The sequence below is a fragment of the Hyperolius riggenbachi genome, chromosome 12, assembly GCF_040937935.1.
Source record: "Hyperolius riggenbachi isolate aHypRig1 chromosome 12, aHypRig1.pri, whole genome shotgun sequence".
Taxonomy (NCBI): Eukaryota; Metazoa; Chordata; class Amphibia; order Anura; family Hyperoliidae; genus Hyperolius; species Hyperolius riggenbachi.
The window spans coordinates 170,244,573-170,260,361 of NC_090657.1; the positions used below are offsets into that span (position 1 = coordinate 170,244,573).

The following is a 15,789-nucleotide window of genomic DNA, read 5'->3' on the forward strand; positions in this document are numbered from 1 at the left end:
CTGCTCACCCCATTACATCCTATGGCGGGGCCCAAATGTCCTGACGCACTGTGTCCTTTACCTGACACAGGCTTCCATCTCCTTTGGTATTTGATTTTTCTTAATTAGAAGGTACATTTTATGTCCTGAAGTCCTCTTTTAAAGTAAATCTGAGCAAAGAAGTTGGATGCTCAGATCCTTCCCTAATTCTCGACTGCTCCTCTGCTGCTGGGTGTTATCCTCTTTATATTTGTGGCCATACTCCTAGCCATGTAATAACATGGCTGTATTGTGCAGGTGCCAGTGGGTTTGACCCAACGCAGTAGCATTGAGCCACACTCCGCTCAATGCTGGTGCTCAGGCCATACTGTGCACCTGCGCTGTGTGGCTGTGCTTGCTTACGGAAGCTGCGAGCAATCTAAGAATTAGAGGGCTGCAGTGCAGGAGGTGTGGTCAAGGATCGGAGAAGCCTCGGGACTATCCAGATAATAGGACACAGAGCCATGTTCCGTGCACAGTGACATGCCTCTGTGTCCTATTGCCGTTGCTAGTCTTCCCCACTCCCTTGGCTCTGCTGCCCCCCTACAATCTGATTGTTGCTAGCTTGCTATTTACCTGCCAGTTGTCCGTGTCCTCCCCTGTCTCCTTCATTAAATGGCTCCCTGCCTCTGTCTGCTTCCTCCAGTCGGAAGCTACGCTGTGACCCGCAAGTACTTCTGGGTCAGGGCTTAGCTTCCAGTTGGAGGAAGCTGACAGAGGCGGGAGCCATTCAATGGAGGAGGCTGGGAAGACACTGACTGGCAGGTAAGCGGCTAGCAACGATCAGATTGTTGCTAGCCTGGCACTATTTTGCAGATGGGGCAGTGGGAGGGGAGGGGGGGGGCAGCAACGGCAATAGGACACAGAGGCATGTCATTGTGCAGAGAACATGCCACTGTGTCCTATTTTCTTTAGTAAAAACCACCTCTGGTTCTCTTTAAGGCCACCAACCAAAATAGTCATTCAGGTAACATTGATCAGGCAGGGGATTGATTCTCCATAGCTTTGTATCACATTAGTCAGTGTGCAGTTAGCAGTTCGATCAGATCTTTCAGATTTTATTTTTTTCCAAGCAGCAGCTAATGCATGCTGATCACAGTAGATCTGAGCTGTGTATGTAACTTTGGCTGCCATTGAGCACATGGAGCTTGTAGATCATTGCTTTGTTCATAGAGGCAGCACAGTGAGTGGAAATGCAGAAATTGCTGCAGCCCTTGCATTGCTAATTTTCTAAACACTGCACCTGTGATTGCATTGTCACATTTTACTGGTGACTGAGGTGATATCCATGTTTAATGCCAAGTTTCACAGCCCTGGTATGGTTAGGTGCAGAAGTACCTCTGTGTGAATGGCATTCAGCCTTGTGCTTTACGCTGAGTTTCCAGGCTGCTCAGTTATGACTCCTTCATTTGCCCATCCATGCTTGAATAATGCAGCTTACATAACTTGCCCGTTGCCTGGGGGGGTTGCGGGTCGGATCATGCTTATTGGTGTACATCTGCTTCCTGAGAGCTGCCACCTCTGCACATTCCTCCACACCAGCCCCCTCCCCACTTTGTCCCCGGCACTGACTGTCCTAAATCCTCACGTGTCTGTGCCAGGCGGTTTTGTGCCGTGTTGCCCCCTCCACACGTGCTGGGGGAACCTTTTTTTATCATGTCACATGTGCCAGCTCAGAAATGGGTCAACCAGTCATTAAGGCCAACGACTATGCTTCCTCTGCACAGCATGATGCGGATGTGTACGCTGGGTAGTCTTCATTGGAAGACACCTTGCGGAATGCGTGCAGCAGCGATGCAAGGGAGTGTAACGGTAGAATGGACACCCTCTTCATATAAAGTAGATCTGAGTCTTACTGACAAGCTTATTGTAAGCTGACGATGACTGACATCTCTAATGGGAAACTGGCAGTGAGCAGTTTCATATTGTCTAGTCCTGGCTGAACCTAGACTGACCACAGTTCTCCTGTCCACTTTTACAGCATCTGCCCCTCCCCGATTAGAGAACAATTAAACTTAGTACAGGTAGCCCCCGAGTTACGAACGCCCGACTTACAAACTACCTGCCGATACAAACAGCATGGATTCAGTTTCCATGGGAACAAGAAAATTTTTTTTTTCTTTTTCAAATTGGACTTTTTGAGAAAATCTATTTTGAAAAATTCAAAGAAATGCTACAGTTAGACTTACCGGTAACTGTATTTCTAGACGTCCTACAGGACAATGGAGATGTGGCTCCGCCCACCCAATTAGTGGAAACCACGAGAGTAAAGAGTACTAATAGCCCCCACCCTCCCCCTGGCTCCTCAGTGTAAGGGCTGGTTCAGACGGACGTTTGCAGAGCGTTTACAGCCAGCGTTCAGGGCTTGGTGTTAAACGCTCCCATTCAAGTGAATGGGAGCGTTTGTACCAAGCTTTCAAGCGCGTTTACACAAACGCGGCGTTTGGGTCCCGATTTTCTCTGGCGTTCAAGGAGCCCCTGGAAGCTACATGTAGCTTCCAGGGGAGGTTAACCGCGACGGCTAATGTCCCCCTAGGGGAAGAAAAAACGCGACCGCATCCAAACGCACACGAACGCTGCTGAACGCGACGCCAGCAAACGCAACGCCTCCAAACGTCCGTCTGAACCAGCCCTTATGAAAGTAACCTCAAACCAAAACACAGAAGAGGAGGAAATAAGACCTCAAAAGAAGTGTAACCCATGAACCCCCAATCAAATAGCTGTAAGAGGGTGCGACAGGAATAGAGGTGGGTCAGTGTCCCAGATGACGTCTAGAAATAGTTACCGGTAAGTCTAACTGTAGCATTCTCTAGCCGTCATACGGGACAATGGAGAGATAAACAAGTAGTCAGAAAAGACATACCTAGGGTGGGCCACAACCCTGGAGCACTACTCTGCCAAAACGACACAGTACTGTGCGCAGGTCCATAGAATTGTATAGGCAGTGAATTCTCATGTAGAATAATTCTGCCACACAACTGAGCACTGGCCCCCAGTGCAGGATTGGCAATATTCCATTATAATCCTGGATAAAAAAAATCTACTGCATACATTTCTAGGATTTCAGCATCTCAACCCTCTGCTCTGCATCCACTTGTATCCTCTCTACAAGATTGTCAATCTCCACAGCCAGCATAGGTAAAGTGTTGGCCTGTACATAAGACCAATTCGAAAAACAGGTTCGAAGACCAATTCGAAACAAGAGACTCTCTGAAAACTACCCAGAGATTCATTTCTTGAAAGTTTCCATTACCCCTTAAAGAGACTCTGAAGCGAGTTAAAAACTCGCTTTTTAGCTTATCAACATGGGCATGCTTGCCCCAGCTAAAACGCCGCAATCCCACAGTCTTTACCCCCTGCAAAATCCACGACCAACTTGGTCGTAGATTGTGCTGCTCATGGAGGCAGAGCTAATGGCTGTAGCTCTGCCTCCATGCGCGTCTATCAGCGGCGGCTTTCTGCCTCTCCCCCGCCCCTCTCAGTGAAGGAAGACAGAGGGGCGGGGAGAAGCGGCGATCAGCGCTGAGAGGGAGGGCTGCGGCCATTAGCCCCTGCCTCAACAGGAAGCGATCCCTGGCGAGTACGGAGGGGATTAGCGGCATTTTAGCTGGGGCAAGCATGCCCATGATGATTATAGGCTAAAAAGCGAGTTTTTAACTCGCTTCAGACTCTTTAATTGTCAATCACCATCGCTCCAGTGCAGGTTTGACAAATCATGTTCTAATATTGGGGAAGCTAATTGCAGCAATGGCAACAATTTACCATCACCCCACCCCACCTGCTGCTTATCATTCACAGCTAGATTGCATGGACACAAAGCATAGGAGAAAAGAAGAAATATACAGGGAAAAAAAATCACTCTAATCTCAATCATAAGTGCACATCCCTGCAAACGTCAGTTTCTGCATTTAGCATAGGAAACAAATGACTCCTTGAGACTGCTCAGCGGATTTTCTTACCCTGAAAGACTCCCATTACCTCATTATATAAATTGTCAATCACTACAGCTCTCATAGACTTAGTGCAGACTTGACAAATCCTCTCGTTAGAATACTGGGGGAGCTTAATGTTTTTAGTTTTTTGCTTCTCCAAACACTATCCTATACCTCCTAAATGGGGTATAGGGAAAAAGTAGGGACATGAGTAAGTTAATTGAGCATCACCTTTACCAAGTTGGGCAGTGGTCCTGAACCTTATTTGTATATCAAATCCTATACCTCTCCTGCTTTTACTTTATAGCTTGCTATGATATATAGAGAGGGGAAAGGATAAAACACAGGTGAAATCACTCTAAACTTCATCATGTGAGTGTATATCCCTGCAAAAATGCACTATCAGTGCACTCACCTCTGCTGCTGGAACAGACTGGGAAGCCTCTTGCCTGTGATCCCATCTCTCCAGCATGGTCAGTGCACTCACCTCTGCTGCTGGAACAGACTGGGAAGCCTCTTGCCTGTGATCCCATCTCTCCAGCATGGTCAGTGCACTCACCTCTGCTGCTGGAACAGACTGGGAAGCCTCTTGCCTGTGATCCCATCTCCCCAGCATGGTCAGTGCACTCACCTCTGCTGCTGGGACAGGCTGGGAAGCCTTTTGCCTGTGATCCCATCTCTCCAGCATGGGGAGAACAGAAGCAGTTCCATTTCTTATGCTGCCAAGTTCACCTGTATTGGACTCCCCCCACCAGCGCCAGCTTCCCAACCATCGCTTGTGGCCAAGGTATTTCATGCATGCGCAGCGCTGCCAAGAGGACGCCAATTCAGGGAAAGAAACTCAGCAGCTGTGGGAGAGTGCCACGATCCTTGCCTGCACAAATGCATATGGAGGGCAGAGGAATCGACATATGAACACCGCGTTCGGCAGAAAACCGGGTTAGTAAAGAGACGCCACTAACGTTCACAACTATCACCCAAGCCACCAGGTCTTCTTGGCCTCACCACCTAGTGAGGCTAAATAAAAATTAAGGGACCTACTCCTCTTCAGTGTTTCCGGGACGGAAACCAAATTAAACTGAGGAGCCAGGGGAGGGTGGGGGCTATTAATACTTTTTACTCTTTCAGGTGGTTTTCACTAATTGCCACATCTCCATTGTCCCGTATGACTTGTGGTTTTTGAGAAAACCTATTTTGAAAAATTCAAACTTTTATAAGCAGGTACAGAGGTGACACAGAGGGGGACACTGGAAGCACTGGGGGGCATAGAGGAGGTACAGGGGACAGTGATGGCACAGTGTTCCGACTTGTAGACTAACAATTTTCATCCCTATTTCTTCTATCCTATAAGTTCCTATACCTGTTCTAATGTGCTCTGTCTTACTGCAGCCTTTCCTAGTTGCACAGTGGCTGTATTATCTGTTATATAATCTAATCTTCTTTCCTTTGTCGGCTCAGGCAGGAATGTGCTGCTATGCTGTGATAGGCTGAAGTTGTACACACCCTCTCCAAGCCCCCTCCAGGCTCTGTATGAGTCAGACTGAGCTTCTCTCAGCCCATCACATGCTGGTTAGCAGTCATGTCTCTTGTTTGTAAACACTGCCTAAAACTGGCAATTACAAGCCAGGATTGCAGCAGGGAGTGGCAGAAACAGCACAGAGGGGCCCAGGAGAACATAATGAATAGAATGGTATGCTTTTTTATTGTAAGAATTCTAGAGTACAGATTCTCTTTAAGAACAGATTCAGGTTAAGAGCGAACCTACAGTCCCCATCTCGATAGGTAACCGGTGACTACCTGTAAATGCTTTAGGAAACTCCCTCTTGAAACTTGTTGCCCAGTAGAATGGGTTTGGTATGGTTTCTATCTCCTGGTGAATGTCTTGGAGAAAAGGCTTTTAGGATGTGCAGTGTGGTCACATTAGTTTGACCCAAAGCTATTTGGTGTTAACGGTAACGTGAAGCAAGAGGTGTATGGGGCCCGACCATGTTTCCTTTTTAAATACCAGTTGCCTGGTAGTCCTGCTGATCTCTATGGCTGCAGTAGTGTCTGAATTGCACACCTGAAACAAGCATGTGGGTAATCCTGTTTTTTTTTTTTTTTTTAAGAAACCTATTGTGCATAGATTCAATCAAAACTGATCAGGCACCTGGCCTGGATGCCATACATCCTTGGATGCTAAGGGACTCAAGTTCAGTTATCGGCAAACCCCTTTCTTTTTGTAACCTCTTAGCAAAGTGTTGTGGTCAATGGATCATAATTAAAATGGGTGACCGTTCCCTATGGAACCCCACTGCTGTCGTTTGGATGCATTAAAAGGGAAATAAAAACTCGGGATGCTAACATACTATAATACCCGTCTGCTGAGAATATAGTGTGTATACCCATGAGGTTTTGCGATGTTCCTCAGCAGATTGCTGAAAGATGTGCAAGTGCTCCGCTCAGTGTGCAAGCATGGCCGCACTGCGTAGACGCAAAGAACTGCATGCACGGTAGCATGGAGCTTGCTATTGCACAGCTTTTTCCCCTATGCTATTGCACAGGTATAAGCCCTGCTAGCACTGGTGCAGTACACCCATGCTTGTACAGAGGGGAGCCAGGCAACAAAAGGGGGTCCCAGCTAGAAGCAGAGGGGTCAAGGGAGTATTGCGTAAGCCTCTGGAGCTACCCTATAGTTCATTGAGGTCTTTACAGGGGTTACCTGGCATCTTTCCCGCCCATAACAGTAGTGGGCTGAGAGTTTCAAAAGTACCTCTTTGGCTCCTCTGTGTGCTCATTTCAAATGAGGTGGGGGTGGAGTATAACACAGCTCACTATCATTTGGGGTACTGTTTAATGAACTAAATTGGAGGTCAGAATCATGAGCACATGAATAAAAAGCAATAGACTAGGAAGACTGTAATAAGCTGAACCATAAGGGGAAGTGTAAGAATACTGTTACAGGAACACACTAATTGTGGGGTCTTGCAAGAATCACACTGACGTGCACTAGTATAATGGTAAACCCTGTAAGGAAGAAATATGGAATGGAGGCTACAACAATGAACAACCACACCTACTTTAAGTCTATGCATTCTGCAAAATAGATTCCCACTCCCCTGCTAATGCATGGGTTCCTTGAGATTCCCTAAATAGTTGCAGGGTTCCCCCAGTGTAAAAAGGTTGTCTGATAGGGTGTCCATCTGTTTGGGTTTTTGTCTTGTAAATGTGGTATGGGCTGAGACGTGCGAGTAGTTCTGTCCACAAAATCTACTCCTCAATGCCATTATTTGTGAAACCTGTCTGTTTAAAAAGGTCAGCTTATATAGACATTACATGGCAGAGAAGAATACTTACAGGTATGCTGGAGAACAGTCGTCGTCGCCCATCCCCTCCCCACCTCACATGCTGTCCGTTCACATCTCATCCGACCTCAGGAACATGGTCTGCCTCGGGCATCACATGATCTCTACAGTATTATTCCCAGACCTGCTGCTGTCCACATGGCCCTGGCCTTCTCCAACATGAGCCGTCTCTATAGGAACAACCTGTTCCCAGACATGAAAGATAACAGGGTTTTCTGGAAGTGATTTCCTGTGGACTCTTCCCAAATCCTCCTTTTCCTCCAAATCCATAAACTTCATCTAATATGGATTTCTCAGTCTTTCTGCCCTTCAAGGCCCCAGCTGTGTTGTTCCACTGCAGGACTCCAAAAATATTTTTAATCTGTGTCAGATCTACCTTAGGTTCAGAGTTACCATATTAAAGCATACCTGTTAGTAATGGCATTAGTGTATCAAAATATGCTTAACCAATCTGAAGTCCTGTATTTTTGGTAGAACTGCTTCATAGAAGAGGGATGAGCCTGTATATGACTACATAGAAGGCAACAGGAGAGATGCATTAAAGGATTTCCGAGGCGATAAATTTAAATCTTTACTTGGGACTTCTTCCAGCCCCTTGAAGTCATTTGGGTCCCTCGCCGCAGCTCTGGTCTTCTCCTGTGTCCTGCTGGTGGCCTCTGAAGGGCGGTGTCTTCTGTGCGGGCACCTGCGCAAGAACACGCCCACGTCAACAGGAGCGTACTGCGAAAGCTGCTCCCTAAGACTTGGGTCGGGTCAGCAGTCCTTCAGTCTGCTAGCGGGACACAGAAGACCAGAGTTGTGGCGACGGACACAAATGACTTCTATGGGCTAGAACCTAGGTTCTCAACATATGGCATGTGTACCCCAGGGGGTACATCTTATGGTTCCAGGGGTACTCTAAATTTTTTATTCTTGGTTAAGTATATCAAGTCAGAGTTTTAGAAAATGATAAATCTTAAACAATAAAAGTAGTACCGTATTTTAGCTAATAAAAAGCAATAGTAAATGCTTGGAATTTTTTTTAGAACAAATTACCATGTACTACGATTGGCTATATATTTGTCAAGGGGTACTTGTGAGGTTTACTATGCTATGGGGTACTTGGTGACTACAGGGTTTTAAAAGGGGGTACATACCAATAAAATGTTGAGAAACGCTTGGCTGGAAGTCCCAGGTAAAAAAAACTAGATTTATTGCCTCGGTCTTTTAACCACTTCATATCAAGACCTTGTTACCCCTTATGGGCCAGAGCAGTTTTGACATGTTAACTAAGTCCCTATTTAAATCAGCAGTAACGTTACCCCTACTTGTGACACCTAAACGAAATGTATATCTTCAAGACTCTTATGCTAGGTACACACCATACAATTTTGTTAGATGGTTCGATAATTTCTGACATGTCTGATATTTCCTATCGTTTTTCTGATCGATTTCTCATAGAAGTGAATGGCAGTAATTAGAAAAGATAACAGACTTGAATCGGAAATCCATTGGAAAATTGAATCAGAAATCGATTGGATGGAAAATCTAACAAACGCATTGTGTGTACCTAACATAACTAGGCTTTCATTGTATGGCATTTTTTCCCTCAAACAATTGTTTTCTTTGCATTTTTAATAGAAAGAGGGAAAAAAATAGAACAGTTTTCTCAGTTTTTCCAGTTCCAGCTTAAAAATAAAAATTGTAGATGAACACAGATTTTGTTTGGCTATTTCTACCGTTTATCACAAAACTTAAATTATGTTCTTGTCACAATTTATGGTGGTGATATTTGATTCTGAAATAATGTTAGTGTGTGTTTTTCACCATGAACTGAGAAAATAAAAGTATATTTAATTGTAAAAGTCAATCTTATTGGTTCAAGGAACATCTATTTGCTTTCACTACTTCGTGCTTGCAGCAGATCTTTTGCACATGAGCAAGACCAATCGTGAACAGCTGTGCTAAAACTACAAGACTTATATCTATGTCCTCGTGGCTTAGATGAAGTTAGAGGATGCAGATATACTGTAGTGGTGGAAAGAGTGGTTAAAGGACCACTATCGTGTAAAATTAAAAATACCGGTACATATAAACCTGTACAAATAAGTACATCTCTTCCAGAGTAAAATGACAAATTGCTTTTCTCCTATGTTGCTGTCACTTACAGTAGGTAGTAGAAATCTGACAGAACTGACAAGTTTTAAGCTAGTGCATCCCTCCACAGGGAATTCTCAGCATGGCCTTTATTCTTTATAAAGACATTCCCTGAAAAGGATTTATACTAATCTGCTAGACATCATCCGTGCTAGCTGCACACAGTTAATGGCAGTTGCTGCATTCAACTGACAAAAGTGCTTTTGAAAATAAAGGCCCTGAAAAAAACCCCATGAGATAAGCTGGCCCAAAACCTGTTGGTTCTGTCGGGTTTCTACTACCTACTCCAAGTCACAGCAACAAAGGAGAAAAGTAATTTATAGCACATTTTACTCTGGGATATGTATGGATTCAGTGATCTCCCCCGAATTTTTCTCCAGCCGGATGGCATAAAAAAATAGCCGGATGTGGCGAGATGAGAATGGAGGACTGGCACTTTTCTGCTTACAGCAGAGGAGGTGAGCAGATAACAGCCGGGTGGTCACCAAAAATAGCCGGTTGGAGCACCCAGCTAAAAAGAGCCTGGGGAGAACACTGGGATTGTACTTATTTGTATATGTTTATGTTTTTTACATTTTAAAATTATTCGCAATAGTGGCCCTTTAAGGTGGTCACTCACAGCAGAGTTGGGACAGTCATTGATATGCTTATTCAGAGTTGTCCCTAATTGTATATCCTCTCTTCTATCTCCACAGGTTTAAAGTGGAATCAAAGCTTTGAGCTGTCTCTCCAGGGCTGGGACCCACCACTGCACCTCCCTACGCCTGCACGCTTGTGGAAACTGTGACTAGATCTGTCATATGTTATAGAATAAAAAAATTACAGCGTGACTTTCACATCAACCATCGCTGGTGCTAGTTACCCCAATGTTACTCTGGAACTGTTCTGTACCCCCTGTGGTTCTCACATGCACTTATATATCCGCTGGTGAATCCAAATGCTTTTGTAGTACAGGTTGTTACCTCGCAGTTGGTTGCTATGGAACATCTGCTAGTTTTAGGTTAATCTGTAATGCAATGGGTTGAAGCTCCCCTCTGCTGCTGGTAACATGAACCCATCTGGGCTTTTTTTTTTCTTTGAGATTTTGGGCTTTCTTTTTGGGATGGCACTTTTTTTTTAGTGAATTCTGTAAGGCATCCTTACATGAGGTGAGCTGATCTGTGCCTGTATGTGGTCCCATACTGAGACTTTGTTTTCCTTCCTTCCAAACCTATGCTGTAACTTGGAAATCTTGTCTTAAGTGGGTTGTATGGGCCCATCAGTGTGTGCGTCTCTCCTCCACCATCCCTCAAACTGCTTCCCAGCCACCTTTCTCCTGCAGGTGGGTCTTCAGGTGATGCAGACCCGCATCTAGCACTGCTTTATCTCCTGCACTTCCATGTCTCAGGGATATTGGACTCTAGTGGGGTAGTTGGACCTCTACTCTGATGCAGTTAACACTCCCAATCTGTGCCTCCTCAGTTTCTCCTCACAGCACCTTTATGACGTCTGCATGGCTACACTGTTGTCGTTTTTATGTTCTAACTCAAGTGCCTACTTGTAGCCAGGAGTTATCCTGCCCTGATGCAGTAGGTGGCGCTAGTCAAAGGGGTACTGGGAGGGGGCTTGCACTCTTTCGCTGGCACTTAAGTTTGGATCGCTGTGCCTTATTTTAATCCGTTGCTTCCTGCACATTCCTACCCTCTGTTCCCTTTTTTTGGGCTGTCCCAAAAACTCCCCATTTCCTTCCCTAACCCCACCACTGGATGGGCTGCAGACTGCTCACTTTCTAAGGATACCAGTGACCAGACTGAAATGGAGTTAAAAGATAAGTCTATGCACAAATGTCTGGGGGGGGGTTGGCGGGGTTTAGAGGTTCCTCTGCGTTTCTTTCACTGCACTTGCTACTTCTTGGCTCTTAAAACTATCGGGGACCTACAGCTTTTGAGATGTGTCCTATGTATGTAAAGTCTGCAGGGTCATGCACAATCTATGCTCCTAAAAATATAAATATTTATGGTGTATCACCTTTCAAGTTGCCATTAGCTTTGCCGATCCTGGATGCTGAGCAGATACAGCCTTGTGTCTCCAAAAAAGTAGTTCATCTCTATGGATGCTATGTATTGAGGGGTGAGGCAACAGAGCCATTGGTTGATTTTTTATTTTTTTTTATGAGCGATGTTAACCTGTAAGTCAGTTTATGGCAGGGTGAGCCTAGTGTGCAGCATTAACACATGGCAAAGGGCTTAGACAGTCACTTCAGATGTTTATCTTTTTGCTGTGATCCTATCGTGGGTTACCATGCTAGTGGTAAGATTGTATACTAAGTTACTTTACCAGAACAGGGATTCTGCAAAGCCTTCATTGGGTCCCCAATGTTTAAAATAAAAAATGGGCCTTACTGTGAGCATGTCTGGCAGTTCGGAATGCTGAGGGCCTGTATATGATTAGCTTTCATACCAAGAGGTTCAGCTAATGTCAGAGATATCCAATGTCTGCAAGTCTAGTTGTAGGGAAGGAACCCCCTAGACATAATGCTACAGATGCGCTGGAAAAATGTAGCCTGAAATCCTGTCCTTGAGCTTGTCAGGTGACTTTCCTGATGAGCTTCTGGAATATTTGCAAGAAATGTCCCATCTGAGCTCAGAGGGAAGTCTGAAATAGGATCTATCTTTGCAGATTACTCTTCTAATACATTTCTACTTTCCCTTGCAGCCAATACAATGCAAATTATTTTGGGTCACATTTTTTGGGGGGTAAATGGGTTAAGGATCCATATTTCCGCATCCCACTTCAATGAGACTTTTTGCCAAATACCCGATTTTCCCACCCCTCTCCTCAATGTGAAGTGCTTGCTGAAGCTGAGCACCACTTCATACAATCTGAAGGTGTTTTGTTTTTCTACACCCTACCCAGCATGATTGCTTTCACAATTTGTGCTGTTCAGTTTTGGGTTGTGGTCGGGCTTTAAAGGAATCAGGCAAAAAAAAAGTTCACTTTCCTGGAGCTTCTACCAGCCCCATGCAGCCATCCTGTGCCCTCGTAGTCACTCACTGCTGCTCCAGTCCTCCGCCTCCTGCTAGTTTCGTTGCAACGCTAACCCTAAAATTTATTAGCGTTGCACTGGTAACGCAAAAAATGATATGCGTTAATGTTCCTGCACTAGCAGAAATGCGTAAAAATGTACGCAATGCGGCCCTCTGACCCCAAGGTGGGCAAAAACGAAACTAGCTGCTGGCGGGGGACTGGTGCAGCGGTGTGACTACGAGGGCACAGGTTGGCTGCATGGGGCTGGTAGAAGCCCCAGGTAAGTTTTTTTTTTTTTTGTTTGTTTTTTTTTTTTTCTTGACTATTCCTTTAAACAGTTCTCATTTGGTGAATTTTCATGAAGGTGTCTTCAAAGGGCCACTTTTGACCTTTCAAACATCATGGTCGGTCATCTAATTTGACGACTTTACTGACAAATAGGCATGTCCAGATCTCCCTCTTTAAAAGTCTTTATTGCCACCTCTAGGACCAAAATTTAAACCTGGCTTTCTCTATAGGTGACCTGGCTGTGTGGTTATTCCATCATAAGCACTATTGGCAGGGAATTTTGTCAGGGTTACTTGTAACTGCAAGCAATAAATGTGTCTCAAACTGCCTTAGTTATACTTCATAGTCTGTTCTAAAGGGTACATGGAAAATGTAAACCACTACTGAATAAAGGCATCTCATTTGACCTGAAACTGCCTTGCTTAAAACCTTCAGGCCCTCTCCCTCCCTAACAGCCTGCATCCACTCTTGATAGGCTGCCATTCACTAGGGAGGTGGACATAGTGGTCAGACCTGCCTCATGTAACCAAATCACTGCAGTTGCAATGTAACTTGCAGGGGGTGGAGTTTAGACTGCCTGAGCTGCATGCAGGCATTAGGCTGCTGGTAGGGAGGAAACTGGGACCTGTAATCTGCTGCTGACTGGGTGATCTGGTGGAATGAAGGTCTATGGGATGCTAATAGTTTTTTTAGGTTGCATCACACGTGATAGAATAGTTTGTATAGTACTAATGGTAAGTAAACTGGAAGAAAAATTGGCGTTAGTCTAGGGGACCCTGTAGAAAACTTGATAGCGAAATTCCGGAAACGTGATTGGGTGAACAGTGCCCAAACTGCTAGGTTGTAAAGTATGCCCACACTGTTCTCGAAGTCACAGCACCCTCTACAGCACAAAGCGTTGTGATTGGCCAAACTATTGCCTATGAGGTTTCCAGCTGCATCCCCTAAAGCAGTGTTCCCCCAATCCTGTCCTCAGGGTCCACCAACACTGCATTTGTATAAATCCAGAGGTAGATGATCAGCTCTGCTGAGACACTAATTACCTCACCTTTGAGTGTGTGTGGTTTCCTGCAAAACATGTACTGTTGGTGGACCTTGAGGACAGAGTTGCACATTAATGTCCTTCAAATTGTATGCAAGTTGGGATTGGGCCAGCCAGGACCAGCAGTAAGCGGTATACAATTTGCAGCAAGTTTGTGTACAGACAGTACGATTAGCCTCTCTAGCTTTGGGATTAATCATGTGGGCATGAGCAGTTACCAATCTTTGTGGTTGGCTTAACACCCAAGCCAGGGTGCCAACACCTCTGCAGTATGCCATCTTCTTTGCTGTGGAGTGTGGCTGCTGGATTGCTGGCTACGGAGCAATATTCACAGCAGAACCTGGAAGCTTAAAGCTCAACCTCCCTGGACCACACTAGTATAATGTGTGCCACACTTGCCTTGCCCTATTCAAGTCATGTGACAACAAAGCACTTCTCCTTTCTGTAAAGGAATTGGTTGTCACAGCCAGCTGCAGTGATGTACATAGAGCAGCCATGGATGATTGCTGTTTACATATAGGTGAAGAAAAAAAAAATCAGGAGTCTTGAGTTTTTCTCCTATGGTAGAAATGGCCTCTGGGAGTATTAAGTGGCCATTTCCATCCTACGGCTACCCGAAACAGGTTTGGCTTAGAACTGCAGCTAAGATTGCAACAGCCATGTCTATATAAGCTGAGTTTTGGCTTGGACTGCCTAACACTAACCACCCCATAGATAGCATGCTATGGTGACGAGATGGCGGCAGCCTATGTATAATTCTCCACAAGGGGCTGTGTTTACACCCAGCCCTGTGTATTCCGCTGTGATCATTCCTAATTGCTGCTTCTCGTGCTAGATCACAAATTCCAGTCTTCACTCTGCTCCCCTATTAGTGCACCCCCTGGTGGGCAGACCTGTCCTATCCCTTGTTTTGCACATTTGCTGGTGACAGGACCTTTAGGATTATTTTTTTTATTTTGTGTTTACAATATTTATGTCCCTTTTACACTGTAACTCTACCTGATGTATGAATGACATTTGTGTTTGATGTAAGAGGTATTTTTTTGTTTTGTGAGTCTTAATAAAGGGAGTTAAAAATGAAATGGTGTGTTCTGTCATTCTGGTCTGTTTATAAAGCACTGCAGGTATATTTGGGCTCTGAAGAATTGGCGTTCTGTATTGGGAATTGGCAGTGAAGGCACGCTGGTAACTTGTTACTGGGAGTGAGGTAATTGGGAGAATTACTGAATGTAAACTGATGGGAATTGCAGTCACTAAGCAGGTCTGCCTGGTTGTAATTGGTATAGGCAGAGCACCTGGTCTGGAGGGGGAATTGGCAGCTTGAAGCTTTGGCTTAATTTAACTGCTTCAGGACCACAGGCATATTTTCTGCCCCATTCTCCCCCAACCCCCCCCCCCCCCCCCCCCCCCCCAAAGTGATGGCCTCTACAGCTTTAAAGAGAACCCGAGGTGGGATTTAATTATGTTACTGGGGCACAGAGGCTGGTTGTGCACACTAAGACCAGCCTCCATTGCCCCATGGTGTGCCTCCATGTCCCCCCTGCGCGCCGCTATCACCCCCCCCCCCCCCCCACCCCCGCAGTGCTGGCGACACGCAGCGTATCGCCAGCACAATGTTTACCTGCCTGTCAGTGCCACTCCCCCGCCTAGGCGCTACCCACCCGTGTCCCTTTCCTCCCGCTGATAGGAGGGAAGTGACGCGGGCGGGTAGTGCCGATGCGGAGGAGCAGTGCTGACTGACAGCGCATAGGTAAACATTGTGCTGGCGACACGCTGCGTGTCGCCAGCACTGCGGGGGGTATAGCGGTGCGCAGGGGGGACATGGAGGCACACCATGGGGCAACGGAGGCTGGTCTTAGTGTGCATAACCAGCCTCTGTTCCCCAGTAACATAATTAAATCCCACCTCTGGTTCTCTTTAAGACCTCGCTGCAGGGCCGTACAACTCTGCACCAGTGATCACCGGATGAAATCTGAATAGATTTTATTTGGATTTCATCCAGCTAATTAAAGCACCTGTGTGG

General features: G+C 45.7%; 1 protein-coding gene across 1 annotated transcript in view; it reads left to right on the forward strand.

Moving 5' to 3' along the window:
- The window catches only part of LOC137542057 (serine/threonine-protein kinase 35-like), a 28,232-nt gene extending 13,384 nt beyond the window's left edge, over positions 1 to 14,848 (forward strand). Inside the window, exon 3 of the mRNA XM_068263679.1 lies at positions 10,126 to 14,848. The gene's annotated coding sequence lies outside the window, so the exon portion shown is untranslated. The remainder of the gene's footprint in view (positions 1 to 10,125) is intronic.
- The last annotated feature ends 941 nt before the right edge of the window (positions 14,849 to 15,789 follow it).